This window comes from Blennius ocellaris, assembly GCF_963422515.1.
Source record: "Blennius ocellaris genome assembly, chromosome: 16".
Lineage (NCBI taxonomy): Eukaryota > Metazoa > Chordata > Actinopteri > Blenniiformes > Blenniidae > Blennius > Blennius ocellaris.
Genome location: NC_137665.1, coordinates 144,015 through 158,398, shown reverse-complemented (window position 1 = coordinate 158,398; position 14,384 = coordinate 144,015). Strand labels below are relative to the sequence as shown.

The following is a 14,384-nucleotide window of genomic DNA, read 5'->3' as shown; positions in this document are numbered from 1 at the left end:
ACATGGCTCTACATGGCTCCACATGGCTCTACATGTCTCCACATGGCTCTAGATCCCTCCACATGGCTCTACATGGCTCCACATGGCTCTAGATCCCTCCACATGGCTCTACATGGCTCTACATTCATCACATCACAAAGAATGTCAGGAAGGTGTCAGCAATGATGGTAAATGGTATTCCTAAAGAAGAGAGACACGCTGCATCTGTGTGACCCACGTTGTCCATTGTTTGGTTTGTCCTGAGCGTCCCGGCTGGAACACTCCAGGCTGGAACACACCAGGCTGGAACACTCCAGGCTGGAACACACCAGGCTGGAACACTCCAGGCTGGAACACACCAGGCTGGAACACTCCAGGCTGGAACACTCCAGGCTGGAACACACCAGGCTGGAACACTCCAGCCTGGAACACTCCAGGCTGGAACACTCCAGCCTGGAACACTCCAGGCTGGAAGACGCCAGGCTGGAACACACCAGGCTGGAACACACCAGGCTGGAACACTCCAGGCTGGAACACTCCAGGCTGGAACACTCCAGGCTGGAACACTCCAGGCTGGAACACACCAGGCTGGAACACTCCAGGCTGGAACACTCCAGGCTGGAACACTCCAGCCTGGAACACACCAGGCTGGAACACTCCAGGCTGGAACACACCAGGCTGGAACACTCCAGGCTGGAACACTCCAGCCTGGAACACTCCAGGCTGGAACACACCAGGCTGGAACACTCCAGGCTGGAACACTCCAGCCTGGAACACTCCAGGCTGGAACACTCCAGGCTGGAACACTCCAGGCTGGAACACTCCAGGCTGGAACACACCAGGCTGGAACACTCCAGGCTGGAACACTCCAGCCTGGAACACTCCAGGCTGGAACACACCAGGCTGGAACACTCCAGGCTGGAACACTCCAGGCTGGAACACTCCAGCCTGGAACACTCCAGGCTGGTGAAGTGACCAAAGTGAGGCACAAATGTCGTGTTCCCCATGGATGCAGTTGTCATTTTCCCATCCAGTGCCTACGCCATTGAAACAGCGAGCAGCTGTGGCCATCTGGCAGGTAACGGAGTGCTGGTTGAAATCCCGAAGCAACAAAAAGACATTAACCATTTCCTGACCACAGCTGGTGTGGCTTGTTAAAGTTTAGATTTTGTGCCATCAATAGAGCTTCTGTTGAATGAATCTGAAGGTTAGAGGAAAACCTTTTCCCAGGGATTTGGTTCAGATCATCTTTTGAGATTCATGACTGTAAAAATTTATAAATCTAAAAATGATTTAGTGAAATTCTCTATTTAAAAACCAGAAACTTTAGTGCAAAACTATCTTTCTGCTCATACTTTGACAATCCTGATGTAAACACAGGTAAACACAGAACCAGGACGCTTGACTGTGGATCGGCCACGAGCTCCGGTAACAATGAAGTCTGCTCAGAACATCAGGCGTGTGTGTGTGTGTGTGTGTGTGTGTGTGTGTGTGTGTGTGTGTGTGTGTGTGTGTGTGTGTGTGTGTGTGTGTGTGTGTGTGTGCGTGTGTGTGTGTGTGTGTTGTCTCTGCTGAAAGTGGAGCATCTGGTGTATTAGCAGAGATAAATTGTGAGGATCCCGGTTGAGGTGGCAGGACAGATGCTGAGCCGGGAGCTTCTTCAATTTATGGACTCAAGAAGAAGTGAGAGGAACAATCTGGATTGGTTTTGTGCCGAAGGACATTGTGCTGAAAGAAATCTGCAAACTTTAAAAAGACGCCTCAAAGGCTTAAGCTACATGAAACTACAAGCCAGGAGTTGTACATTCTATGCCACACTTCATTGTATTCAATCTGGCCTGGTAACTGTTATTCATCTGAAGTTAAAGTTGTTTAATATACTCCAAACTCAAATGATGTCACTTGTCTCATGTTCACAATGAGATTCATGAAATAAGATTTAACAGCTGTTTTCACCTCATAGCAAAAAGTGGTCGGTACGAGGCCACGTGTCCAAAAACATGCATCTGAAGTCAATGCTAATCCAAAATGAATACAACACTGCTTAGTTCAGTCCAATTCCAAAATATCAATTTCCTTCTATGGTTGAGTTCTACCCGTGTGCTTGCCTTACTTGTGTATTGAAACCGTCTCCTCGTCGTCTTGGCCACTTCGTCTGGTCACTACAGAGCCCCTCTCCAGTCAGTCCTGTGTTCCTTGCTGCAATCAACCTGCTTTTTACACCACTTTCTGAATCTGCCCTGACAAAGTCAACAAGCTTTTGCAACAACAATCCGAAGCTGCAGATGCTCATGTAAAGAAAACTACCTTACATCTGATAGACATGCCAAGTGCACTTCACATATATAGCACTTTATATCTGTGTGAGCAGCTTTACAAACCTCTACCAGCAGCCTTACCGCTCTACCAACCGAGCTATACCGCCCTACCAACCGAGCTCTACCGCTCTACCAACCGAGCTCTACCGCTCTACCAACCGAGCTCTACCGCTCTACCAACCAAGCTATACCGCCCTACCAACCGAGCTCTACCGCTCTACCAACCGAGCTCTACCGCTCTACCAACCAAGCTATACCGCCCTACCAACCGAGCTATACCGCCCTACCAACCGAGCTATACCGCTCTACCAACCGAGCTCTACCGCCCTACCAACCGAGCTATACCGCCCTACCAACCGAGCTATACCGCCCTACCAACCGAGCTATACCGCTCTACCAACCGAGCTATACCGCCCTACCAACCGACCTATACCGCCCTACCAACCGAGCTATACCGCCCTACTAACCGAGCTCTACCGCTCTACCAACCAAGCTATACCGCCCTACCAACCAAGCTCTACCGCCCTACCAACCGAGCTATACCGCCCTACCAACCAAGCTCTACCGCCCTACCAACCAAGCTACACCGCCCTACCAACCAAGCTATACCGCCCTACCAACCGAGCTCTACCGCTCTACCAACCAAGCTCTACCGCCCTACCAACCAAGCTATACCGCCCTACCAACCAAGCTCTACCGCCCCCAAGAGAAAGAATACTGTTATTTAGAAAAACAAAGCTCAAAGTTACACAAGCAATTCTCTCCGTTGATTTTATCATTGAGTATTCTCAAAACTTAAAACTCATTTTCTCTCTGGCCACTCCGGGAACCCGTCTCCTGGTTCCTGGACCAGACCACTGTTACAGTCCGTCTCCTGGTTCCTGGACCAGACCACTGTTACAGTCCGTCTCCTGGTTCCTGGTTCCTGGACCAAACCACTGTTACAGTACGTCTCCTGGTTCCTGGACCAAACCACTGTTACAGTACGTCTCCTGGTTCCTGGACCAAACCACTGTTACAGTCCGTCTCCTGGTTCCTGGACCAAACCACTGTTACAGTCCGTCTCCTGGTTCCTGGACCAAACCACTGCTACAGTCCGTCTCCTGGTTCCTGGACCAAACCACTGTTACAGTCTGTCTCCTGGTTCCTGGTTCCTGGACCAAACCACTGTTACAGTCCGTCTCCTGGTTCCTGGACCAGACCACTGTTACAGTCCGTCTCCTGGTTCCTGGTTCCTGGACCAGACCACTGTTACAGTACGTCTCCTGGTTCCTGGACCAAACCACTGTTACAGTCTGTCTCCTGGTTCCTGGTTCCTGGACCAAACCACTGTTACAGTCCGTCTCCTGGTTCCTGGACCAGACCACTGTTACAGTCCGTCTCCTGGTTCCTGGTTCCTGGACCAGACCACTGTTACAGTACGTCTCCTGGTTCCTGGTTCCTGGACCAGACCACTGTTACAGTACGTCTCCTGGTTCCTGGTTCCTGGACCAGACCACTGTTACAGTACGTCTCCTGGTTCCTGGACCAGACCACTGTTACAGTCCGTCTCCTGGTTCCTGGACCAAACCACTGTTACAGTACGTCTCCTGGTTCCTGGACCAAACCACTGTTACAGTCCATCTCCTGGTTCCTGGTTCCTGGACCAGACCACTGCTACAGTCCATCTCCTGGTTCCTGCACCAAACCACTGTTACAGTCCGTCTCCTGGTTCCTGGATCAGACCAGTTACAGTCCGTCTCCTGGTTCCTGGACCAGACCACTGTTACAGTCCGTCTCCTGGTTCCTGGACCAAACCACTGTTACAGTCCATCTCCTGGTTCCTGGTTCCTGGACCAGACCACTGCTACAGTCCATCTCCTGGTTCCTGGACCAAACCACTGTTACAGTCCGTCTCCTGGTTCCTGGACCAAACCACTGTTACAGTCTGTCTCCTGGTTCCTGGACCAGACCACTGTTACAGTCTGTCTCCTGGTTCCTGGACCAGACCACTGTTACAGTCTGTCTCCTGGTTCCTGGACCAAACCACTGCTACAGTCCATCTCCTGGTTCCTGGACCAGACCACTGATACAGTCCGTCTCCTGGTTCCTGGACCAAACCACTGTTACAGCCCGTCTCCTGGTTCCTGGATCAGACCAGTTACAGTCCGTCTCCTGGTTCCTGGACCAAACCACTGTTACAGTCTGTCTCCTGGTTCCTGGACCAGACCACTGTTACAGTCCGTCTCCTGGTTCCTGGACCAAACCACTGTTACAGTCCGTCTTCTGGTTCCTGGACCAGACCAGTTACAGTCCATCTCCTGGTTCCTGGACCAGACCACTGTTACAGTCCGTCTCCTGGTTCCTGGACCAAACCACTGTTACAGTCCGTCTTCTGGTTCCTGGACCAGACCAGTTACAGTCCATCTCCTGGTTCCTGGACCAGACCACTGTTACAGTCCGTCTCCTGGTTCCTGGACCAAACCACTGTTACAGTCCGTCTCCTGGCTCCTGGACCAAACCACTGTTACAGTCCGTCTCCTGGTTCCTGGACCAAACCACTGTTACAGTCTGTCTCCTGGTTCCTGGACCAGACCACTGTTACAGTCTGTCTCCTGGTTCCTGGACCAGACCACTGTTACAGTCTGTCTCCTGGTTCCTGGACCAAACCACTGCTACAGTCCATCTCCTGGTTCCTGGACCAGACCACTGATACAGTCCGTCTCCTGGTTCCTGGACCAAACCACTGTTACAGCCCGTCTCCTGGTTCCTGGATCAGACCAGTTACAGTCCGTCTCCTGGTTCCTGGACCAAACCACTGTTACAGTCTGTCTCCTGGTTCCTGGACCAGACCACTGTTACAGTCCGTCTCCTGGTTCCTGGACCAAACCACTGTTACAGTCCGTCTTCTGGTTCCTGGACCAGACCAGTTACAGTCCATCTCCTGGTTCCTGGACCAGACCACTGTTACAGTCCGTCTCCTGGTTCCTGGACCAAACCACTGTTACAGTCCGTCTCCTGGCTCCTGGACCAGACCAGTTACAGTCTGTCTCCTGGTTCCTGGACCAGACCACTGTTACAGTCTGTCTCCTGGTTCCTGGTTCCTGGACAAGACCACTGTTACAGTCTGTCTCCTGGTTCCTGGTTCCTGGACAAGACCACTGTTACAGTCTGTCTCCTGGTTCCTGGTTCCTGGACCAGACCACTGTTACAGTCTGTCTCCTGGTTCCTGGTTCCTGGACAAGACCACTGTTACAGTCTGTCTCCTGGTTCCTGGTTCCTGGACAAGACCAATGTTACAGTCTGTCTCCTGGTTCCTGGTTCCTGGACAAGACCACTGTTACAGTCTGTCTCCTGGTTCCTGGTTCCTGGACAAGACCACTGTTACAGTCTGTCTCCTGGTTCCTGGTTCCTGGACAAGACCAATGTTACAGTCTGTCTCCTGGTTCCTGGTTCCTGGACAAGACCAATGTTACAGACTGTCTCCTGGATCCTGGACCAACTCAACTCAACTCAACTTTATTTATAAAGCTTTAAGCAGCCGTAGCTGAGACAAAGTGCTGTACATTGATATAAAAATATAAGAGGCAAAATAAAAACATTCAAACAATAAAAACAATAAAAAAGTTAAGCAATAAAAACAATCAGATGGTAAAACAATAAACAAAACATAAAAGGTTAAAACAATAAAAAACGAAGGCACTAAAACTAGAGCAGAGTCTCACGCTGAGGTAAAAGCCAGAGAACAAAAATGGACTTTAAGACGAGTTTTAAAAATGGACAGTGAGGGGGCTTGTCTAACAGGGAGGGGGGGGGGGGGGGGGGGGGGCATTCCAGAGGTTAGGACCGGCAATGGAAAAGGCTCTTTCCCCTCTGAGCTTCCGTTTGGCCCTCGGTACCTCCAGGAGCAGTGGTCAGCTGACCTGAGGCCCCGAGCAGGAGGTATGGATGAAGGAGCTCAGAGAGGTAAGGCGGGGCCAGACCATTTAAAGATTTAAAAACAAATAAAAGAATCTTAAAACGGACCCTAAAATGCACAGGCAGCCAGACCAGACCAGTTACAGTCCGTCTCCTGGTTCCTGGACCAGACCAGTTACAGTCTGTCTCCTGGTTCCTGGACCAGACCAGTTACAGTCCGTCTCCTGGTTCCTGGACCAGACCAGTTACAGTCCGTCTCCTGGTTCCTGGTTCCTGGATCCTGCCAGCACTACATGGTTGAAATCAGTGCTGTACCACATTGTGGAGTGACACAACGATGTGTCTCTCCCTGACAATGGAAACACAACCGGTTCTTTGGCACTTTTCATTTAAAAACTGAACTAGAACCTGGTTCTTTTTGATGGAAAAGCCCTCTGGCGGTGCTGCAGTACCGCACTGAGGCTGGCAGCTCGACGCACAAGCTGCTTCTGCTCAGGTGGTGGGTTTGTTTGTGCATGCCTTTCTGCATTCAGGAGTGTGTGTGTGTGTGTGTGTGTGTGTGTGTGTGTGTGTGTGTGTGTGTGTGTGTGTGTGTGTGTGTGTGTGTGTGTGTGTGTGTGTGTGTGTGTGTGTGTTACTGACTCCCTATGAGGGGAGAGGACACTGGAGATCACTCGGAGGTTAAATGCTTTATTTCTTGACATGTCATCAAATATAGCGTGGTGTCCCTCCTACTCTCTGCACCCTCTCCTCTTACATTCACCATGATTCTGCCTCATCCCTCTCTACCTCTCTTCTTTTCTCTCTCTCCTGCGTTCTCTCTCACTACTGCGATGTGCGACACAGAGAAAGAAAAGCTCTGTCACAGCATTATCTGGAAAAGCACAGAGGGGGAAGGGGTACCCTTGTGGACGTATTACCTAAAGCACCATGAAGCGAGCAGACGAGAGGAAGAGGTGGAGGAGGTATTAAAAAGTGTGAGGAAAGATGGTGGGTTCCCATCATGTTGCTGCAGAGCTGCAGCTTGGAAGTGAAATAAAAGGCTTGGTGGCATCAGTTCATGAAGGGGCAGGTTTCCACCCACTGACCACCTGTCTCACCTTCCCTCTGGACGCCACAGGGGGGTCAAAGCCCCAGGCTCACAATGGGGGTTCCCTGTTTGTCATTGGCCGACTCCAAGCAGCCTGCTGTGGACCATCATGCACCAAATGACCTTATTTTTACTGTGATAGGGATGAAATCCCCCCAAAATCTCCAATGTACCTGTTGGACCATTGTTTCCATTTCCAAGTTTCACCATTTAGTGTCATTTCAACATTTCCATTGCTGCTTTAAGCTTCGTCTTTGATGAACATGGACCGAACTCAGTTAATTGTAATGCTTGTGAGAAGCTCACTTTTTAAACCTTTTAATCACTTACAATAGGACTACTTTGAGCAATTCAGCTGTTTCACATTCATGAAATGTACTTTAGACTTTCTTTCTCATTCAAAACACTGCTATGTGCTGGGAGGATTTTATTTACTATATTAATGGTTGTTATCTTTGAATGAATTAGAATCGTGCTAAATGAAAGCAGGCATCAAGGCTTCAGAAAGTCTCCGCTGTCACAGTTCACATTTCTTTCCTGTCTGTATCCTGTTTTATTTTGAAGTTTCATGCTGTCTGTCCTTTCAGGCTCCCTGACTTCCCCTCCTCATGTGTGATTGCTGCTCCTGCACTGATGTCTTTCACCTGCTGAGTGTGTGATTGTTTTCACCTGGTGATGGCAGGTTTCTATTCTGTGTCATGTTGCCAGTTCACCTGTGTTGTTCCAGCTTTCTTCCTGGTCCAAGCCTCGTGGTGATTTTGATCTTTGTTCTGTCTGAGCAAGATTCCAGTTGAGCCCTCCTGTCTTTCAAGATTGTGACTCTTGCCTGCATGACCTCGGCTCAGCTTCAGCGTTTTCCACCGACCCTTTTCTCCTGAAGATCCAATAAAGAGACACTGTCTAACAACCTGCTGTCTGACTTTTGAGTCCATGCTTCACTTGTGACAGCCACAACATTGACATACTTCTGACTGTCTGCTTTCATTAGAAGGTCTATGAGCAAATTAATGTACTCTTTAAACATGAATCCAACACAAAGATGTCTTTGTTTTACCGTGACCCCATCAAAATCCCACAGAGACACGGGGTGTAACGGTATAGCTGGTCCACAGTTCAGTCTGAACCTTAACTCTTTGGACATGGTTTCGACTCGGTTTCGGGACATGTCAGCAGTCTTTTTACATGTTTTACCTTCTCGAGTACTCGACTGTCAGAAAGCACTATGCTGTGAATGCCTGCTGCTGGTGACGGCTCTGATCAAACTGCCGTGGGTCTACGAGGACAGCAACCTCCTCCACCTCACGGAGACATGGCTAACAGGACACAGCAGGGACTCTCTGGTCACTCTGGACAATTTCCATCTTGTGAAAGCAGACAGGACCGCGGAAACCAGTAAGAGGGGGAGTGGTTGGCCAGTGTCTGTAAACAAACAGTGCCATCTGGGACATGTATGTGTGTAGGAGCAGCAATGCACCAGAAACATAGAACTATGACCTGCTAGCATGTGGCCTATTACACCCCATCCAAGGTTCTCACAGGTTTTGTTATAACTGAATATCTGTATCTAACTGTAACATGTGAGGGAGGCAGACTTGACAAAGACACACTAGGACAGAGGTCTCCAACTGCATGTTTTACACGTCTCCCTCCCCTAAATGTCCTGATGGTTCATCACCACATTGAGTACAAAGCCAGACAACCAGCTGCTCATTGCAATCAGCTGTGTGAAAGCGGGGAGACATGGAGAACCTGCAGGGCTGCGGCCCTCCAGGACCGGAGTTTGAGACCCTGCACGAGGGACACAACCAAGCATTCTTTGGTGTGGTGGGTGAGATGATGCAGGCATGTGACCCATTCCCCCCATTTTATGTTTTCACTTTGCACATTATACTTTGTACATTGTCAGTACGTGAAGTGACTACAATAATAATTGTGATTGGTGACTAATGCATCATAATTTTCTATTTAAGATATTTTTGCTTTCATATTTTAAGGCCGGTGGTAAGAGTCAACGTTTGTCATTGAAGCTTTGGTACATATTAAGAGGGACACCAGAGAGACTCCACCTCCTTCATTGAGAAAAATAGGAAATGTTTGGACTGCAGAGGGACTAAAGTCACACGGCAGGATAATTAGTCCGATTTTGGCACTTAGTATGACACTCAGATCATACTAAGAAAATCTTATCAGATATGTGTGTGATGTGTTCAGACGGCTCTCGTCTTCCTGGAAGGATGTCGAGATCGCGCCGATCTGAGATCGGGAATGTTCAACATGTTGGATTGTTCTGACCGTGTGAGGTCCCAGGGACACTGCAAAGGCAAGACGCTACCAGCCTGTTGGCCGTGACGCTTAGCCAATCAGAAAGCCAGGTGACGTCGTGGCGCTGGACCGGAAGCGGGCCGGGAATCCAAAAATCAAAACAGTTGTCATGACAGTTGTCATGATGAACCAATGCCTCTTTTCGAAAAAAAAAAAACCACACCACAAATGATGGCCATGGCATCTTCTTCCTCCACCAGGCTTGTTGACTCTGGAATCACATTGGAGCTCATGAGGTTTTGCGAGATTTCCCGTCTGATCTGGGGATGTTCACCAATGAAATCTGTTGGTGTGTTGATGTTGCCGAGTGGCTGCACACCACACACTGTATGACCAAAACTGTTCAACCTGTGATTATCTATCACCGTGTTTGTGTATGTGTGTGTGGTCTCTCAGGTTTGGTAAATCTGCTGATAATTTAATAATCCTGCCGTGTGAACCGGCTTTAGTGGTACAATCAGAAGGTAAAGTGCTCATTTTGCTTCAGAACTCTAAGTTGGACAGACGAGTTTAGGTAGTAATCAGTCAATGATATTGAATGTCTATAGAAGTACTATGCTTTCTTGAACTGTGATAAGAAAAAATGAACTGCAGTTATGAGAAATGGGTAACAGCAGGTTTGCAACAGTGGAACAACAGATGTGAGGGAACAATCAACAAAAGTCTCATAAACCCGTACTGCTTGTCCACAATACTCCATCAATTGGTAATCCCAAGTTACCAGATGCTGGTCTGAACCCAACTGTTCTACTTCAGCTGAGGCGGCGATGGTACAAGAAGAAAATTGTGACTTTGTGACTTTGGACAGATTTGGTCTTTTAAGACCTGATGGTGCAATACATTTTTATTTAACGGAACTGAAAGAGTTTCTTCAGAAATGAAAGTTTCTCCAGATCTGTGTGTTTCTGCAGAACTAAAAGGTCTTTGGTTGTCTATATACGCATTTCCTTCATCTAGTTATGATTTCTTTTTTGATGAATTGGAATCATGCTAAATAAAAGCAAACATAAAAAGTCTTTAAAATGCCTGGACTTTCAAATCCATCCACTTTATAACATATTCCAGTCCATCAGGATTGTTTTTCTTTGACAGAACATTTTGTGTACATTGGCTTGAGAGGGCAGCTGCACACAGCTGCAGTTTGTCTGCCCAAGGTTTCAACACATCTGTCTTCCCACAATTCAAAAGCATGCTCTATAGATGAAATGGTGACTGGATTGGTCCTAAATGTGAATGTGTGTCTCTGTGGTTCAGAGATGAACTAATGACCGGTCCAGAATGGAGCCTACTGTTCGTCCCATGTTGTCACTGATCAGCTCCAGCCCCCGAACAACAGGCATTACAGTAGGTATAAAAGATGTATGGATTCCAAACAAGGCAGTTGCTCTATTCACGTGATTATCACAGCTGCAAATTAGACGTCACTGCGGTTTCCCTCTTATAAGGTAGAGACAGGAAGAATGCAGTGGATGTGCCGACTAAACCATCTAAATAGGTTATTTGCCTCAAAGTGGACTGGTGCTAACCTCAGAGCGATCGGCGTCAGTCAGTTGTTGATGACGATGAAGATGTTGAAAATTATTATTCTCAGCTCGGATTATTTCACCGAATCTCCAAACAGACCAACGTGCACTGCCTGAAACATAACGGGCCGCCGCTGCCTGTGTGAGCACGTGTGTGTGTGTGCATTATATGATATGGCAACCATGTTATGTTATTGTGTTTGTGCTTTAACATTCATCCCTTTAGATAAATGCACTTGTTCATTTGAATCCAATTTACTGGACTTTTTATATTTCTTCATTTCTTTCCATGGTGTGTGTCTGTTTTACATGTGTGTAGCCTGAGTTCAGTCGGTATGGATATTAGTGCTGTCAATTTTTCAGTTTTTGAATCAATTGCTATTAATCATTAATGCTATAAAATTAGGAGTTTGCAGAGCATGAATGCAGAGAGACTGGAAACATAATTGACTGCAGTCCTCTGCAATATGAATACTGAGCTTGTTGATGTGGTGAAAACAGTAATTCTGTGACATATTGTGCAGCCCTGTGTGTGTGTGTGTGTGTGTGTGTGTGTGTGTGTGTGTGTGTGTGTGTGTGTGTGTGTGTGTGTGTGTGTGTGTGTGTGTGTGTGTGTGTGTGTTTTTCATTGGTATTAATTTCCTATCTTAAGGATAGGGCATTTCCATCACAACCTGCTGAGTAAAAAGGGAAAGGAGACTGCTTGTGTGTGTGTGTATGTGTGCGTGCGTGCGTGCGTGCGTGCGTGCGTGCGTGCGTGCGTGTGTGTGTGTGTGCGTGTGTGCGTGTGTGAAGGTTTTGCTTACAAAGGAGCACCATTCAGCTGAGACATTTGCCTGAATGAGGCGAGCTGAGACGTACGAGCGGATCGATGCTGGGAAACGAGCGCAGCAGGAACGAGCGCAGCAGGAACCAGTGCAGGAACGAGTGCAGCAGGAACGAGTGCAGCAGGAACGAGTGCAGGAACGAGTGCAGGAGGAACGAGCGCAGCAGGAACCAGTGCAGGAACGAGTGCAGCAGGAACCAGTGCAGGAACGAGTGCAGCAGGAACGAGTGCAGCAGGAACCAGTGCAGGAACGAGTGCAGCAGGAACGAGTGCAGCAGGAACGAGTGCAGGAACGAGTGCAGGAGGAACGAGTGCAGGAACGAGTGCAGGAACGAGTGCAGGAACGAGTGCAGCAGGAACGAGTGCAGCAGGAACCAGTGCAGCAGAAATGAGCAGAAAAAAGGAAAAGCTGAAGGGGCCGCAGGGATGAAAACAAGGGGATTGCAGAAACTGAACCCATCTTCTCCTCCACCTTGCTTCTCCTTCTACTGCTTTTCACTCTTAATCCATCACCCCCCACCCCCACCCCCACCCCCACAAAGAAAAAAAGCACCTCCCTTCCTGTCACCCCCTCCCTCCCTCCTTCTCTGCAGCAGACTACAGCGCAGTCAGCTACTACGGGGGGACTGCAGTGTTACGCTATAGCACAAGTGGAGGGGGGGTTAGGGAAGGATGGGGGAGGAGAGAGAGCAAGGGAGAGAGTGAGAGAGAGAGAAAAAGACAGAGAGAGGGAAAGAGCATAGAGGGGGAGTTAGCTGAATAGCGATAATAAGCAATCCAGCACTCAGCTCTGAAATCGTGGTAATAAAGCACAATGAGCTGTCAGGGACGGGGGGTGGGGGGGTGCGGGGGATGGGGGGGGGGTGTTGGAAGAAAGAAAGAAATGGAAAACCCTGGTATCTCAGGGAGAGCGCCATGCTCACCAAAACACCCGTCGTCCTCTGCACCGGTGAATCTGCCTGTACCCCCCCCCCCCCCACCCCCCCCCCCCCCACCCCCACTCACCACCACCACCAGCATCCTTGGCACCAAAACTATTGACTGCAACACTTTCAAAGTCACCTCAGCTGTCAAGGCTCCACCTCAACAATCACAGCTTCCATTCTTCATCACTTCTTTTTCTTTACCTCTCATCTTAAAGTCCCACCAGTCACAGAACACACAAGTCTTTAAGCCTTGTCTTTAGTCTTTAGCCTAACCCTAACCCTAACCCTAACCCTAACCCAAAGCGTAACCCTAACCCTAGCCTAACCCTAACCCTAACCCTAGCCCTAAGCCACACCATTGAGGAATTCTTAATAGATCTTTGCAAGTCAATTCAATGAAAAAACACTCATATTCATATGTGGTGTCCACTGATCAGCTGACAGGCAGTTAAGGTTAAAAATGCTCCCCGCTGGACGACGGGGGTCCGCGGCGCCTCCAACCTTCCATCCCAGTTCAGTTACGGCCGTGGCGCCGGTCCCGAGTCTCGGCCTCCGTCCCGCCAATTAGGGTCCAATGTAAAAGTTGCGCCACAAAAAGAAACAAACCGGTCCAAAGCTGAATATGTTAACATCAGAGGATTCATACAGCCAACATATACAAATGTTGAGGGCGTGTCTTAAATCACTGACCAATCAGCAGACGGCTCCTCAAAATCAGACCCGTCCTGTAGTCCGGAGTCCCCCGACGGAAGGGTGGCGGAAAAGCATCAACCTTTGGAGCCGTTGTTTCATTACCATGAACAATTCTTACTGTTGAACCCCGAACTGTACCGGACCATATTGGACCATACCAGACCATACAGGACCATACCAGACCATACAGGACCACGCCGTTCCATCTCTGAACTTTTTGTGTGGTGGAAACGGGGCTGAACCCTCCTTGTAGACCCCGAACCTGTCTCTCTCTTTCTCTGTGCTGCACATCCAAACCAGAAACGTGTTCAGAGGAAGAAGATGGAGACCTGATGGCAGCAAAATACTGAACAGAACCTCAGGCTGAGGAACAGGATGCAGGATGAGGGAGGACAGTAATCTCTGGTTTCCAGAGTTCATTCACCATTAGCATGTCAATGATATTGTCTGTACATATACAGAACCCGCATCGGTAACATAATCACAAGAAGTTCTAAGCAGGTTCTCTCTCTCACTGAGATTCACCTGGACTCGTAGTAAAGAGGCACTTAAGTTGCACAGATATCACAGAACGCTCGCTGGACATTTGCACGATATCGGTAGGAGACTATGTTCACCAGATGGAAGGTCACATGACCAAATGTGCCAATGTCCAGCAATCACTGCATCATCAGAGAACTCACTGAGGAAGGTTCGTGGTGCGCTTGAAAATCAATGTCCAGATTTTGTTTAGTACCATTGAAGAAGAAAAGTTATTGGAGTTAAAAAAAATAAATAAAAAAAATCCTCATGCACTTTGAGAAAAAAGTT

At 48.6% G+C, this 14,384-nt stretch overlaps 1 protein-coding gene across 1 annotated transcript in view; it reads right to left on the bottom strand.

The window, feature by feature from the left end:
- Window positions 1-14,384, bottom strand: part of LOC308141821 (voltage-gated potassium channel KCNC1-like) — a gene marked incomplete at both ends in the record, with an annotated part of 67,128 nt that overhangs the window by 44,945 nt on the left and 7,799 nt on the right.